Genomic DNA, 15,635 nt, shown 5'->3' on the forward strand with positions numbered 1-15,635 from the left:
CAGAGGGCCAAAGTATTGGAGTTTCAGTTTCAGCAGCAGTCCTTCCAATGAATATTCAGGACTGATTTCCCTTAGGATTGACTGGTTTGATCTCCTTGCAGTCCAAGGGACTCTCAAGAGTCACCTCCAACACCACTGTTCAAAAACATCAATTCTTTGGTGCTCAGCTTTCTTTATGGTCCAGCTCTCACATTCATACATGACTACTGGAAACACCATAGCTATGACTAGATGGACCTTGTCAGCAAAGTAATGTCTCTGCTTTTTAATATGCTGTTTACGTTGGTCATAGCTTTTTTCCAAGGAGAAAACGTCTTTTACTTTCATGGCTACAGTCATCATCTGCAGTGATTTTGGAGCCTCTCACTGTTTCCATTGTTTCCCCATCTATTTGCCATGAAGTGATGGGACCAGATGCCATGATCTTCATTTTTTGAATGTTGAGTTTTAAGCCAGCTTTTCCACTCTCCTCTTTCACTTTCATCAAGAGGCTATTCATTTCCTCTTCAATTTCCGCCATAAGGGTGGTGTCATCTGCATATCTGAGGTTATTGATATTTCTCCCAGCAATCTTGATTCCAGTTTGTACTTCATCCAACCTGGCATTTCCCATGATGTACTCTGCATATAAGTTAAATAAGCAGGGTAACAATGTACAGCCTTGATATGCTCCTTTCCCAATTTGGAACCAGTCCGTTGTTCTATGTCTTGTTCTGTTGCTTCTTGACCTGCATACAGATTTCTCAGGAGGCAGGTAAGGTGGTCTGGTATTCCCATCTCTTGAAGAATTTCCAGCAGTTTGTTGTGATCCACACAGTCAAAGGCTTTGGTGTAGTCAATGAAGCAGAAGTAGATGCGTTGCTAAGTTGCTTCAGTCGTGTCTGACTCTCTACGACCCCATAGATGGCAGCCCACTAGGCTCCTCTGTCCCTGGGATTCTCCAGGCAAGAATACTGGAGTGGGTTGCCATTTCCTTCTCTAATGCATAGAAGTGAAAAGTGAAAGTGAAGTCGCTGAGTCGTGCCTGACTCTTAGCGACCCCATGGGCTGGAGCCTACCAGGCTCCTCTGTCCATGGGATTTTCCAGGCAAGAGTACTGGAGTGGGGTGCCATTGCCTTCTCCGTGATGCGTTACTATATGGCATTTGTCTTTCTCTTTCTGACTTACTTCATTCTGTGTAATGGTTTCTAGGTTCATCCACCTCATTAGAACTGACTCAAATGTGTTCCTTTTTTATAGCTGAGTAATACTCCATTGTATATTTGTACCACATCTTCTTTATCCATTCATCTGTCAATGGACATCTAAGTTGCTTCCATATCCTCCTATTGTAAACAGTACTGCAATGAACATTGGGGTACATGTGAATGACTACATTTTTAAATAAAGCTAAAAGATTTATGGTAGTGTTTATTTATATTCTTTGTGGATGTTTTAGATAAGACATATTCCACCTTTGGAATGTATTTCCAAAATTAATTTGTAAAAGAACTCTATTTGATTGGCTTAAAGAAAATTAGAACTTCTCTGATGGCTCAGTAGGTAAAGAATCTCCCTGCAGTGCAGGAGACACAGGATTTGATCCCTTGGCCAGGAAGATCCCCCGAAAAAGGAAATGGCAACCCACTCCAGCATTCTTGCCTGGGAAATCCCATGGATAGAGGAGCCTGGCAGGCTACAGTCCAAAGGGCTTCAAAGAGTTGGACATGACTGAGCAACTAAGCTCACAAAGAAAATTAAGTGTTTATATAACTTCTTAAAAATAAAAATTTACAAAAAATGTAACTTGAATTTCAGTTTCATGTGATATGGAAATATTCAGTTTAAATTAATATTTGGTATCAAAGTTAGTTTAAATTTATTGATTTAGTTAATACAGACATGTTAAACTCATCAACATTAAGTATAATGCTTTTATTGTACCTAGGTTTATTAGAAATCAAATATTTGATCATATTTGTAATAAAAATAACAGAGATTCTGTAATCTCTGTTACAAAATTTATCATCAAGAAAATGAACTTGGTATGATGAAATTTTTATAAGTAAATTAAATATAAATAAATAAAATTTTTAGGTAAGCTCTTTAGGAATAATTATGTTTCATGGCATGTCTACTTCAAAATAGTTGCCCCAGATTTTTAGTAATTTAAAGCTTTAAAGTTTTGCTAAATTAAGTTAGATGATGAAAATTTATTGCTTTTCTAGATCATTCCTGAGAAACAGGGGCCTGACTACAAGGCAAAGGGTCCAGAACCTATAAAGTGGGACCAGTCCTTGTGTAGACCACAATTAAATGAGTGGACTAGAGCTGAAGGCAGAAAATCTAGGAAGGAAAGGAGTATTCCTGTCTTTAGACAGAGGGAAGGTGAGATGGGTGGCAATGAGGTCTCTTTATAAAGTTAGCAAAGGTGATGATGCAATGGTACATGTCCTTACTCCAAGGTACATGAAGATGTCTCATCCTCAAAAGAAAAATGAGGAACTTTCCTGGTGGCCCAGTGGCTAAGACTCTGTGCTTCCAATGCCAGGGGCCCAGGTTCGATCCCTGGTCAGAGAACTAGATTCTGCATCCCACAACTGAGAGTTTGAATGCCACAACTAAAGATCCTGCACGCTGCAGTAAAGACTGATGCTCCCACGTGTCACAATGAAGATGAAAAATCCCATCTGCTGCAACTAAGACCTGGAGCAGCCAAATAAATAAATAAGAATAATAATCAGTTTCCAAATTCCTTAGAGTGAAAACTCTTAGGAGACAAGGCTGCATGCCTCTCATCCTTGCTGCTTTATCCTGGGGGGTGGAGTCAGCCCTCCCCATTCTCCTGTGTGCAACAAGCCACAAGGACAGCTAGGAGCATCCAAGGCTCCCAGGCTGCAGGAGCTGCTCCCAGCACAGAGCTGCATGCTTCTTGTCTGGCTGGCCTGTTTCCCTCTGAGTCATTCTGAGTCCTATGAAATGTGTACATAAGTCACATTTGAAAAGAAAATGTCCTGGGAATCGTGCCACATGTGAAGTCAAGCAAATGGTGCCGAGCCTGTGTGAGTGACCTGGGAAGGCTGACCTTCGGCCAGTGACACCCCAGGTTGACTCTTCATCCATTCGCACCCCAACCCTCGGAGGCCCACAGCTGAGAAGTGCTGATTCTCACCCCCTGGGGCCCTGTGTCAAGGGTTTCCAGGTCTTGGATTTTCTTAACAAAACCACATGCCAGCACTGCCTGCTCTAAGTAGAGGAAAGCGATTCAAGCCTGATTTGTTTGTTTTTCAGGTAACAACATTTCTTCCCACCCCCTGAGGTATTCCGACTCAGTCCTCCACTCTTGTTTACTCTAACACTTAAAGTAAGTGTTTTTTGCGTTTTACTTTAAAGTAAATCATTTGAAGTTTTGCTCTGACATTTAAAGTAAAATGATGTCAGACTCATAGACACAGAGGACAAACTTGTGTTTGCCAAGGGAGAGGAGGTTGAGGGAGGGATGGACTGGGAGTTTGGGATTAGCAGATGCAAACGATTAAGTTACATAGAGGAAGCATAAACAGCAGGGTCCTACTGTATAGCACAGAGAACTATATTCAATATCCTATGATAAACCATAATGAAAAAGAAAATTTTAAAAAGAATGTAGATATGTGTATGAGTCACATTGCTGTATAGCAGAAATTAATATAACATTGTAAATCAACTACACTTCAATAAAAAATAAATAAAATATAATTTGTAAATGAAAAAAATTTTTAGAAATGAAGACAAAAAAAAAATTGATTTTGTCAAAACAGAAGCCCAGGATGGAAAAGGAAAAGAGTCTTCTTGACCAAAAGCTTCACTTGAGGCTTGGCAGGGATGTGACAGTCTAGGCTCTGGCCTAGAAGCTGGAAGCTGTGCTTTTACATAAAATTAAATGAAGAATCTTCTCCTTGTAGCGGAATCACCAGCTTCTGCTAGCAGAAGCAGAGGGAGGCTGGCAGTGCTGGGAAGAGGGCTTCCCAGGTGGTGCTAGTGGTTAAAGAACCTGTCTGCCAATGCAGGAGGTTTAAGAGACACAACAGGTTCGATCCCTGGGTTGGAAAGATCCCCTGGAGGAAGGCATGGCAACCCACTCCAGTATTGTTGCCTATGGAAAGAGGAGCCTGGCAGGACACAATCCATGGGGTCGCAAAGAGTTGGACACAACTGAAGAGACCTTAGCACACACAGTGCTTGCTGGGAGGACTCCTGGTTCCTCTGAGACCTTCACTTGGTCCTTAGCTCTGTGCTCCTGGAAGCCCAGACAAACTCTCCTGCTGCTTACAGTGGTCCCACATGCTTACAGAAGGAGCCAGTAGTGCTGCAGACCCAATAAAATCTTTCATTACATGGACCAAAAAAACCCCTTCAAATTCCTGACTCCCTTGTCACAGGGCTTCTACAACCCAGGAGCCACTGGGCAGTCAGATCAGTTCAGTTCAGTTCAGTGTCTCAGTCATGTCCAACTCTTTGAAACCCCATGAACTGTAGCACACCAGGCCTCCCTGTCCATCACCAACTCCTGGAGTTTACTCAAACCCATGTCCATTGAGTCAGTGATGCCATCCAACCATCTCATCTTCTATCGTCCCCTGTCTCCTCCTGATTTCAATCTTTCCCAGCACAAGGGTCTTTTCAAAAGAGTCAGCTCTTTACATCAGGTAGCCAAAGTACTGGAGTTTGAGCTTCAGCAGCAGTCCTTCCAATGAATATTCAGAACTGATTTCCTTTAGGATGGTTGGATCTCCTTGCAGTCCAAGGGACTCTCAAGAGTCTACTCCAACACCACAGTTCAAAAGCATCAATTCTTCAGCAGCTTAGCTTTCTTTAGCTCTCACATCCATACATGACTACTGGAAAAACCACAGCCTTGACTAGACGGGCCTTTGTTGGCCAAGTAATGTCTCTGCTTTTTAATATGCTGTCTAGGTTGCTCATGGCTTTTCTTCCAAGGAGTAAGCATCTCTTAATTTCGTGGCTGCAGTCACCATCTTCAGTGATTTTGGAGCCCCCCCAAAATAAAGTTTGTCACTGTTTCCACCGTGTCCCCATCTATTAGCCATGAAGTGACTGGACCAGATGCCTTGATCTTAGTTTTCTGAATGTAGTTTTCAACCAACTTTTTCACTCTCTTCTTTCACTGTCATCAAGAGGCTCTTTAGTTCTTTATTTTCTGCCATAAGGTGGTGTCATCTGCATATCTGAGGTTATTGATATTTCTCCCGGCAATCTTGATTCCAGCTTGTGATTCCTCTAGCCCAGCATTTCTCATGATGTACTCTGCATATAAGTTAAATAAGCAGGGTGACAATATAAAGCCTTGACATACTCCTTTCCTGATTTGGAACCAGTCTGTTGTTCCATGTCCAGTTCTAACTGTTGCTTCCTGACCTGCATACAGGTTTCTCAAGAGGTAGGTCAGGTGGTCTGGTATTCCCATCTCTTTCAGAATTTTCCACAGTTTATTGTGATCCACACAGTCAAAGGCTTTGGCATTGTCAATAAAGCTGAAGTAGATGTTTTTCTGGAATGCTCTTGCTTTTTTGATGATCCAATGGATGTTGGCAATTTGATTTCTGGTTCCTTTGTCTTTTCTAAATCCAGCTTGAACATCTGGAAGTTCACAGTTCACATATTGCTGAAGCCTGGCTTGGAGAATTTTGAGCATTACTTTACTAGCTTGTGAGATGAGTGCAATTGTGTGGTAGTTTGAGCATTCTTTGGCCTTGCCTCTCTTTGGAACTGGAATGAAAACTGAGCTTTTCCAGTCCTGTGGCCACTGCTGAGTTTTCCAGATTTGCTGGAGTATTGAGTGCAGCACTTTCACAGCATCATCTTTTAGGATTTGAAATATCTCAACTGGAATTCACTGGCCAGTGCTCACTGGGCAGTGTTGCTGGCCAAAACCTTGGCTTTCTCTGTCCACTGAAGCCAAATAAAAAAATACGGAAACAGAGTTTGGAGGAAATAGAAAGGTGGTTTTAGTTCTCAGCCAGCAGAGAGGGGAACACAGTAGGCTCATGCCTCAAAAACTGTGTGCTGCCCTCTTCAGCGCCCCCAGCTCCATGAAGAGTCTGGGGGACTTTATATAAGATGGGGGCTTGAAGTCAGGAGTCAGTGATGAGGAACAAAGGTGTTTGGATCTTGACAAAAACAATTATAGGCTGGGCATCAGTAACTCAGTAACTGAGTCCGTTACTGGCAGTTTGGTGGCTCAGCGACCTTCTTTCTGACCTGTAACTACAAGGGAAAGGGTGTTGTAAGGGTAAACACCAGATACAGGATATATTTAGCCTAGAGTCAAAGCATCACTACCAACAAAGCTAGCGGAGGTGATGGAATTCCAGCTGAGCTATTTCAAATCCTAAAAGATGATGCTGTGAAAGTGCTGCACTCAATATGCCAGCAAATTTGGAAAACTCAGCAGTGGCCACAGGACTGGAAAAGGTCAGTTTTCATTCCAATCCCAAAGAAAGGCAATGCCAAAGAATGCTCAAACTACCACACAATTGCACTCATCTCACAAGCTAGCAAAGTAATGCTCAAAATTCTCCAAGCCAGGCTTCAGCAATACGTGAACCATGAACTTCCAGATGTTCAAGCTGGATTTAGAAAAGACAAAGGAACCAGAAATCAAATTGCCAACATCCATTGGATCATCAAAAAAGCAAGAGCATTCCAGAAAAACATCTACTTCAGCTTTATTGACAATGCCAAAGCCTTTGACTGTGTGGATCACAATAAACTGTGGAAAATTCTGAAAGAGATGGGAATACCAGACCTGCCTCTTGAGAAACCTGTATACAGGTCAGGAAGAAACAGTTAGAACTGGACTTGGAACAACAGATTGGTTCCAAATAGGAAAAGGAGTACGTCAAGGCTTTATATTGTCACCCTGCTTATTTAACTTATATGCAGAGTACATCATGAGAAATGCTGGGCTGGAGGAAGCACAAGCTGGAATCAAGATTGCCGGGAGAAATATCAATAACCTCAGATATGCAGATGACACCACCCTTATAGTAGAAAGTGAAGAGGAACTAAAAAGCCTCTCGATGAAAATGAAAGAAGACAGTAAAAAAGTTGGCTTAAAGCTCAACATTCAGAAAACGAAGATCATGGCATCTGGTCCCATCGCTTCATGGCAAATAGATGGGGAAACAGTGGAAACAGTGGCTGACTTTATTTTTCTGGGCTCCAAAATCACTGCAGATGGTGACTGCAGCCATGAAATTAAAAGACGCTTGCTGCTTGCAAGGAAAGTTATGACCAACCTAGACAGCATATTGAAAAGCAGAGACATTACTTGGCCAACAAAGGTCTGTCTAGTCAAGGCTATGCTTTTGCAGTGGTCATGTATAAATGTGACAGTTGAACTATAAAGAAAGCTGAGCGCAGAAGAACTGATGCTTTTGAACTATGGTGTTGGAGAAGACTCTTGAGAGTCCCTTGGACTGCAAGGAGATCCAACCAGTCCATCCTAAAGGAGATTAGTCCTGGGTGTTCATTTGAGGGAGTGATGTTGAAGCTGAAACTCCAATAGTTTGGCTACCTGATGTGAAGAGCTGACTCATTTGAAAAGACCCTGATGCTGGGAAAGATTAAGGGCAGGAGGAGAAGGGGAGGACAGAGGATGAGATGGTTGGATGGAATCACCGACTCAATGGGCATGGGTTTGGGTGGACTCCAGGAGTTGGTGATGGACAGGGAGGCCTGGCATGCTGCGGTTCATGGGGTTGCAAAGAGTCGGACAAGTCTGAGTGACTGAACTGAACTGAACTGAACAAAGGAAAATTAGCTGTGAATTGTAGCTGCTGCAGAGCTGAAACGTTTTAGTTGCTTATTTGTGTCTGATTCTTTGTGACCCCATGGACTGTAGCCCGCCAGGCTCTTCTTTCCATGGGGTTTTTCAGACAAGAATACTGGAGTGAGTTGCCATTCCCTTCTACAGGAGATCAAACCGACCTAGGGATTGAGCTGACCCAGGGATCGAACCCGGGTTTCCTGGATTGCAGAGAGTTTCTTTACCGTCTGAGCTAGCAGGGAAGCCAGGGCAGAAAAGCAAACTTACTTACAGACATGCAGAGTTAGGAGCAGTTAAAGTGAAAAATAAAGGAATGTTCAGGCCTGCTCACTGTTCTTTTTATCTTCTTTGTTCTCAAGAAAGGAAAGAAAACATCTCTTTCCTCTTTTTTTCCTCTCCACTGCAAAAGCAGGACATCAAAAAGCCTGTGTTTACCACTACTTCCCAGGCAGAGTGGTCCCTTGAAGTCAGTTTCTGATCTGCTTAAACCCTGGATTCCCAGTAATAAATCATACTGTTACCATTTTAATTAAGTCATATGAGAATGAGTCATTTCTCTCCAAACTCATCAGTCCCCTATGTCAGCAGGCAGATGGCAGGAGAAGGGCTGTCCACGGGCACAGAGCGCTGACTGATAAAGGGCTTCTTGTTTAATGATGAAGGGGACCCAGGAGAGTCAGGCTTATAATGGTTGAGTAAAAGAGGCCTGTCCGTGCCTCAGTGACTGGTCGAGGTGACCAGGTAAGTGCCCTGCTCTTCCAGCAGCCGCTCTGCAGCTGTGAGTCAAGGTCACCCTGCAAACCGAGATGTCCTTGGGAAAGGAAGCAGAAACTCTGAACAGATCCATCAGTCACTTGTGCCTCCTGTTTTGTTTTTTGTTGTATTTTTGATAGGCTCTGAGATCAGAAAAATAAGAAAGTTGGAGATGTGTAAGGGAAGGGTCTTGCCCTTGACAAGGAAGCAGAAGTGATTACAGAACCAGCCAGACAGCCTGTGAGGCCAGACATAGTGTGGGGAGCACCTGGCCAGATGCCTGGGGGAACAGGCTGGCATTTCGGTGACTGCTCACACATTGGCAGAACTGTGCGTCAGGTCACAAGTCTAACGGCCTCACAGGTGCCCCCGCCAGGAGTCCAGTTGAACAGGTAAGCCCCTGCTCGTGTGCAGGCCAGCTGCTTCTCTGATCGTGGTCCTCTCCTGTCCTGAAGAAGACCCCAGTGTTGTCCCTGGAATCTTCCATGAATCTCCCGTTACTCTGGCTGTTGTTTCCCAGACCAGACAATGCCTCCCCACAGGTCTCTTCTCAGAGTCCTGGCCCTCCTTGTTCCCCAACATTAAAGTGAAAATTTTAAGATGTTTCCATCTAGCTCAGGAAACCTCAGGGCTTCACAGGCCCTGGTGAGAAATGGAATATCTCCTGCCATATCAGGAAACAAAGATGCCTTAGTCATCAGCGATTGCAGCCCTCCAGTGTAAGCCAGTGAGCCCCGAGGACACTCAACAAGAAAAAGAATACCCGCCAACTAGCAGCCATCAAAATACCGTCACTCCCTGTGGTAAGCCCTGAGGAAACTCAGGACGCCAAAACACAGGATACTGGCCCCAGATAGCTGCAGTGCATATCAAAGGAATGATTTCCCTGAGTCCAGAATCTTTCATCTTCCCATACACAGAAATGCACTAAACTCCTTAACTTGAGATACTATCTGGTTTTCCTTTAATTTATAATAATCTTTTGATGCTCAGACTACCTGCCCTTTGTTGCAAAACTTCTATATAACTTGGTTCCTGCCCTCCCCTCCTCTGAGCATTTCTCTCGCAGTCACTTGAGATGCTACCTCTCAGGCTTAAGTCCTAAAAGTGAACGTAACTCTCAACTTTTTGGTTGTGAATGTTTTTTAAGTCCATGCTGGCTCAGGAGGCTCAGGCCTAGAGCGCAGGCTGCCTAGCCTCACCCTCACTGATTTTTCTCTCAAGCCCTCCTGAAGTGCACTGCTCACCTGTCATAATCCCTGATAGCAGATGCCTAGACATAGCAAAGGATAGATCCATCACTCCCCCTGGGCTCTTGAACCCGGATGCAGAGGCCTCTGAAGGGGCTGAATCTGTGGCTGTGCTCAGGTATACCGGGAGCCAGAAACATATCCAAAGATCCTTCTCTCACACAGGACACAACTATTGCCTCCAGGATGGAAAGCTTGGCTTGCATAAACCAGTCTCCCTTCTTAGTCCTGAGTTCCCAAATGTCTTTCCCCCTCTGTCCAAAGAGGAGGAAAACTTCCTCCAGGAATTTCCCTATTGAAACCTTACATGAAGAGACCAGCTCTCGGTCCTGAAGAAATGACTTTCCACTACTTTGAAACAAAGTACTGGAGGTCTCCGGGTAATAATGTACCAATGGAATGATACTATTTGGAAAACAGAAGTTTGCTTTAGGGATAACACTCTTACTTAAACCTGGTTCAGATGGAAAATTCTTCCCTGAAGTTGATTACATAAGTACAGAAAAATATTTGATAAGGAAATAAAATACAATTAGAAATGTATATATACATATAATTTTTAATATATATAATGGTTTCAATTAAGATGCTAAATAAGAAACTTTCCTCATGATCTGTTTGTATTCTAATTCTTTCTTTAAAATCTTAAGTCCTTCAAAATTGTTAAATTTAGTTTAATTATTTAAAAAATAAATTTCAGTTAAGTCACTCAGTCATGTCCAACTCTGCGACCTCATGGACTGCAGCACACCAGGCTTCCTTGTCCATCACCAACTCCCGGAGCTTACTCAAACTCATGTGCATTGAGTCGGTGATGCCATCCAACCATCTACTTCATCCTCTGTCGTCCCCTTCTTCTCCCGCCTTCAATCATTCCCAGCATCAGGGTCTTTTCCAATGAGTCAGTTCTTCACATCAGGTGGCCAAACTATTGGAGTTTCAGCTTCAGCAACAGTCCTTCCAATGAATATTCAGGACTGATTTCCTTTAGGATTGACTGGTTTGATCTCCTTGAAGTCTAAGGGACTCTCAAGAGTCTTCTCCAACACCATAATTCAAAAGCATCAATTCTTCAGTGCTCAGTTTTCTTTATAGTCCAACTCTCACATCCATACGTGACTACTGGAAACACCATAGCTTTGACTAGATGGACCTTAGTTGGCAAAGTAATGTCTCTGCTTTTTAATATTCTATCTAGGTTGGACATAGCTTTTCTTCCAAGGAGTAAGCATCTTTTAATTTCATGGCTGCAGTCACAATCTGCAGTGATTTTGGAGCCTAAGAAAATAAAGTCTCTCACTGTTTCTACTGTTTTCCCATCTATTTGCCATGAAGTAATGGGACTAGATGCCACAATCTTAGTTTTCTGAATGTTGAGTTTTAAGCCAACTTTTTCACTCCCCTCTTTCACTTTCATCAAGAGGCTCTTTAGTTCCTCTTCAGTTTCTGCCATAAGGCTGGTGTCATCTGCATATCTGAGGTTATTTCTCCCAGCAGTCTTGATTCCAGCTTGTGCTTCCTCCAGCCCGGCATTTCCCATGATGTACTCTGTGTATAAGTTAAATAAGCAGGGTGACAATATACAGCCTTGACGTACTCCTTTCCCAATTTGGAACCAGTCCGTTGTTCCGTGTTGCTCCATGTTCTATTGCTTCCTGACCTGCATACAGGTTTCTCAGGAGGCAGGTCAGGTGGTCTTGCATTCCCATGTCCTTAAGAATTTTCCACAGTTTGTTGTGATCCACACAGTCAAAGGCTTTGACTTAGTCAATAAAGCAGAAGTAGATGGTTTTCTGGAAATCTCTTGCTTATTCAATGATCCAGTGGATGTTGGCAATTTGATCTCTGGTTTCTTTGCCTTTTCTAAATCCAGCTTGAACATCTGGAAATTCACAGTTCACATATTGCTGAAGCCTGGCTTGGAGAATTTGAGCATTACTTTGCTAGCGTGTGAGACGAGTGTAATTGTGCAGTAGTTTGAACATTCTTTGGGATTGCCTTTCTTTGGGAATGGAATGAAAACTGAGTTTTTCCAGTCCTGTGGCCACTGCTGAGTTTTCTAAATTTGCTGGTATACTGAGTGCAATGCAATGTACTTTAACGGCATCATCTTTTAGAATTTGAAATAGCTCAACTGGAATTTCATCACTTCCACTAGCTTTGTTTGTCGTGATGCTTCCTAAGACCCACTTGACTTCACATTCCAAAGTGAGTGATCACACGATTGTGGTTATCCGGGTCATGAAGATCTTTTCTGTATAGTTCTTCTGTGTATTCTTGCCACCTCTTCATAATATCTCCTGCTTCTGTTAGGTCCATACTATTTCTGTCCTTTATTGTGCCCATCTTTGCATGAAATATTCCCTTGGTATCTCTAATTTTCTTGAAGAGATCTCTAGTCTTTCCCATTCTGTTGTTTTCCTCTATTTCTTTGCATTGATCACTGACGAAGGCTTTCTTATCTCTCCTTGCTATTCTTTGGAACTCTGCATTCAAATGGTATATCTTTTCTCCTCTGCCTTTAGATTCTCTTCTTTTTTCAGCTATTTGTAAGACCTTCTCAGACAACCATTTTGCCTTTTTGCATTTCTTTTTCTTGTGGATGATCTTGATCACCGCCTCCTGTACAATGTCATGAACCTCCATCCATAGTTTTTCAGGCACTCTGTCTATCAGATCTAATCCCTCTAATCTGCTTGTCATTTCCACTATATAATTGTAAGGGATTTGATTTAGGTCATACCTGTATGATCTGGTGGCTTTCCCTACTTTCTTCAATTTAAGTCTGAATTTGTCAATAAGGAGTTCATGATCTGAACTATAGTCAGCTTCCGGTCTTGTTTTTGCTGACTGTATAGAGCTTCTCCATCTTCAGCTGCAAAGAATATAACCAATTTGATTTTGGTATTGACCATCTAGTGATGTCCATGTGTGGAGTCTTCACTTGTGTTGTTAGACAAGGGTGTTTGCTATGACCAGTGCATTCTCTTGGCAAACTCTGTTAGCCTTTACCCTGCATTGTTTTGTACTCCACGGCCAAATTTTCCTGTTACTCCAGGTATCTCTTGACTTCCTACTTTTGCTTCCAGTCTCCTATAATGAAAAGGACATTTTTTTTTGGTGTTAGTTCTAGAAGGTCTTGTAGGTTTTCATAAAACCATTTAACTTCAGCTTCTTCAGCATTACTTGTCGGGGCATAGACTTGGATTACTGTAATACTGAGTGGTTTGCCTTGGAAATGAACAGAGATCATTCTGTCGTTTTTGAGATTGCATCCAAGTACTGCACTTCTGACTCTTTTGTTGACTATGATGGCTACTCCATTTTTTCTAAGGGATTCTTGCCCACAATAGTAGATATAATGGTCATCTTTGTTAAATTCACTCATTCCAGTCCATTTTCATTCACTGATTCCTGAAACGTTGATCACTCTTGCCATCTCCTGTTTGACCACTTCCAATTTGCCTTGATTCATGGACCTAACATTCCAGGTTCCTATGCAGTATTGCTCTGTACAGCACCAGACTTTACTTTCATCACCAGTCACATCCACAGGTGAGTGTTGTTTTTGCTTTGGCTCCATCTCTTCATTCTTTCTGGAGTTATTTCTCCACTGATCTCCAGTAGCATATTTGGTACCTACTGACCTGGGGAATTCTCTTTCAGCGTCCTATCTTTTTGCCTTTTCATACTGTTCATGGGGTTCTCAAGGCAAGAACACTGAAGTGATTTGCCATTCCCTTCTCCAGTGGACCACGTTTTGCCAGAACTCTCCACCATGACTCATCCATCTAGGGTGGCCCTACATTGCATGGCTCATAGTTTCATTGAGTTAGACAAGGCTGTGGTCCTTGTGATCATTTTGGTTAGTTTTCTGTGATTGTGGTTTTCATTCTGTCTAAAAATGGATTTAGCTTTCCCCCAAAAAAGTGTTTTTGTTTTTTGTTTTAGCTTGAAGTGTTCTGGGCTTCCTATTTTTATAGCACTTCAAAATTAAAACTTAAAAAGTAACATGCTAGAGTTGAAAACCCCAAAATAGATATGCCTTGATATTATATCATAATAATGTGGCATTCTCAAAGCTCATTCATTAAGTGTCTATAAATTTCCTAGAATGTATGACTTTAGAAAGCAAAACTGTTTAAGCGAAACCTCAGAGATTTCATAGCTTTCTTATAAACTTTAATAATTTCCTGTACAAGACATGAATTTGGAGTAGAACACAGTAGGGCAAGAGGCATCCATTTGGCTGCAGTAATTCTGGGAGCCCTCTGGAACTTTCTGTCCAAAGATTGCGGCCAAAGTAGTATTATCCTGAAGCTACCAATTAGGATTTTGGCTCTCTAATTCTCCAGTTTCCTGGCTGTGGCAGACTTAGCAGTTATTTGGGGTGTTGTTCTGTGGGTCTTGCTGGCAATTCTGTAAGAACTTTGCTCCCTGTATTAAGCCCCTTTTGATTAAAATCCCTGGAGTGGTTTGGAATCTCCTTCTGACTAATGCAAAGCTAATCCTTCCCTTTATATCACAAAGTAGATATTATTTCCCCCATTTTATAGGGGAGGGATGTAAGGTTTCCTGATCATTTATTTCAGTGAGTTATTCCTACTTCTCTTACCCTCTTGGCTTAAGGAAAAATAATTATATGAAGAAATGTGGCTTCTCCCATGTGAGAAGCATGGGATGTACTTAATCATAGATAAGAAAATACGTGAGATGCTTATTAAATAAACTGAAGAAGGCAGTCTTGGACTTCCTCTTTATTAATCTTCAGGTCTACATATTTGTAAGATAATCATACCTGCCAAAACCCATGATGCAGGAATTGTTTTTGTTATATGTTGATGCAGAGCAATTATACATGCTGTGGGCTATGAGAATGCATCTCACAAATCTCCAGTCACAGGGAGTTTAACTGGGCAGAGGATGTGGTTACTGTGCCCTAAAATCTATCACTGATAGGTTTGGCCTGAAGCCATGATGCTCAGTCAATGACTGAGAGCAGCAGGGTCAATAAGCAGGGCATTTCCAGGAGCCCCTTGATACTCTGACATCTGATTTGAGTACTTCCTCATGGTCCAACCGAACCTTTCTCAGATGGAACCATCCTACCACACTCTCTTCTCTCCTTCACTCAGCATTAGATTTGCATTAAGGACCAGCAATTTTCCTGGACTTCCACAGGTCCCTCCCATTTCCCCTCATGTGTATAGCTCCTAGTAAATTCATTGGTGTTTAATCCCACTGTGGCATCAGCTTCTCAGAGCACCTGCACTAACACATATACTCAATACCAAAAGGAATACAATCTCATTCTCTGCAGTTGACCCCTAGGAATAAAGACACATTTCTAGGATAAACTATATATTATAGTCCGGCAGAGGATGAGATGGTTAGCTAACATCATTGACTCAACAGACATGAGTTTGAACAAACTCCTGGAGATGGTGAAGGACATGGAAGCCTGGAGTGCTTCAGTCCATGGGGTCACAAAGTCAAGACACGACTGAGTGACTGAACAACAACAAATGTTTTAATACTTGTAGAAGATATCTTAAAATGCCTTTATAAGCATATACTTGGCACCAGGTACTGGTATAAATTTTTTATATATATATTTCTAGTGAGGTCATAATTTCACTAAAGCTGAAATTGTATAGGCAACATATACATGTTAATTTTGGTCTTTCTATTGAGCCCTACCTACCAAGTAGAAATAAAAATTTAACTTTATTCATATTTTAAAAGTTAGACTGATCTTACAATTTGTGTCATCCTATTAGTGCCAAATTTCTCTTGAATTAAAAAAAAAAAAAACAATGGT

The sequence above is a fragment of the Bos indicus x Bos taurus genome, chromosome 28 (genome assembly GCF_003369695.1).
Source record: "Bos indicus x Bos taurus breed Angus x Brahman F1 hybrid chromosome 28, Bos_hybrid_MaternalHap_v2.0, whole genome shotgun sequence".
In the NCBI taxonomy this organism is placed as follows: Eukaryota; Metazoa; Chordata; class Mammalia; order Artiodactyla; family Bovidae; genus Bos; species Bos indicus x Bos taurus.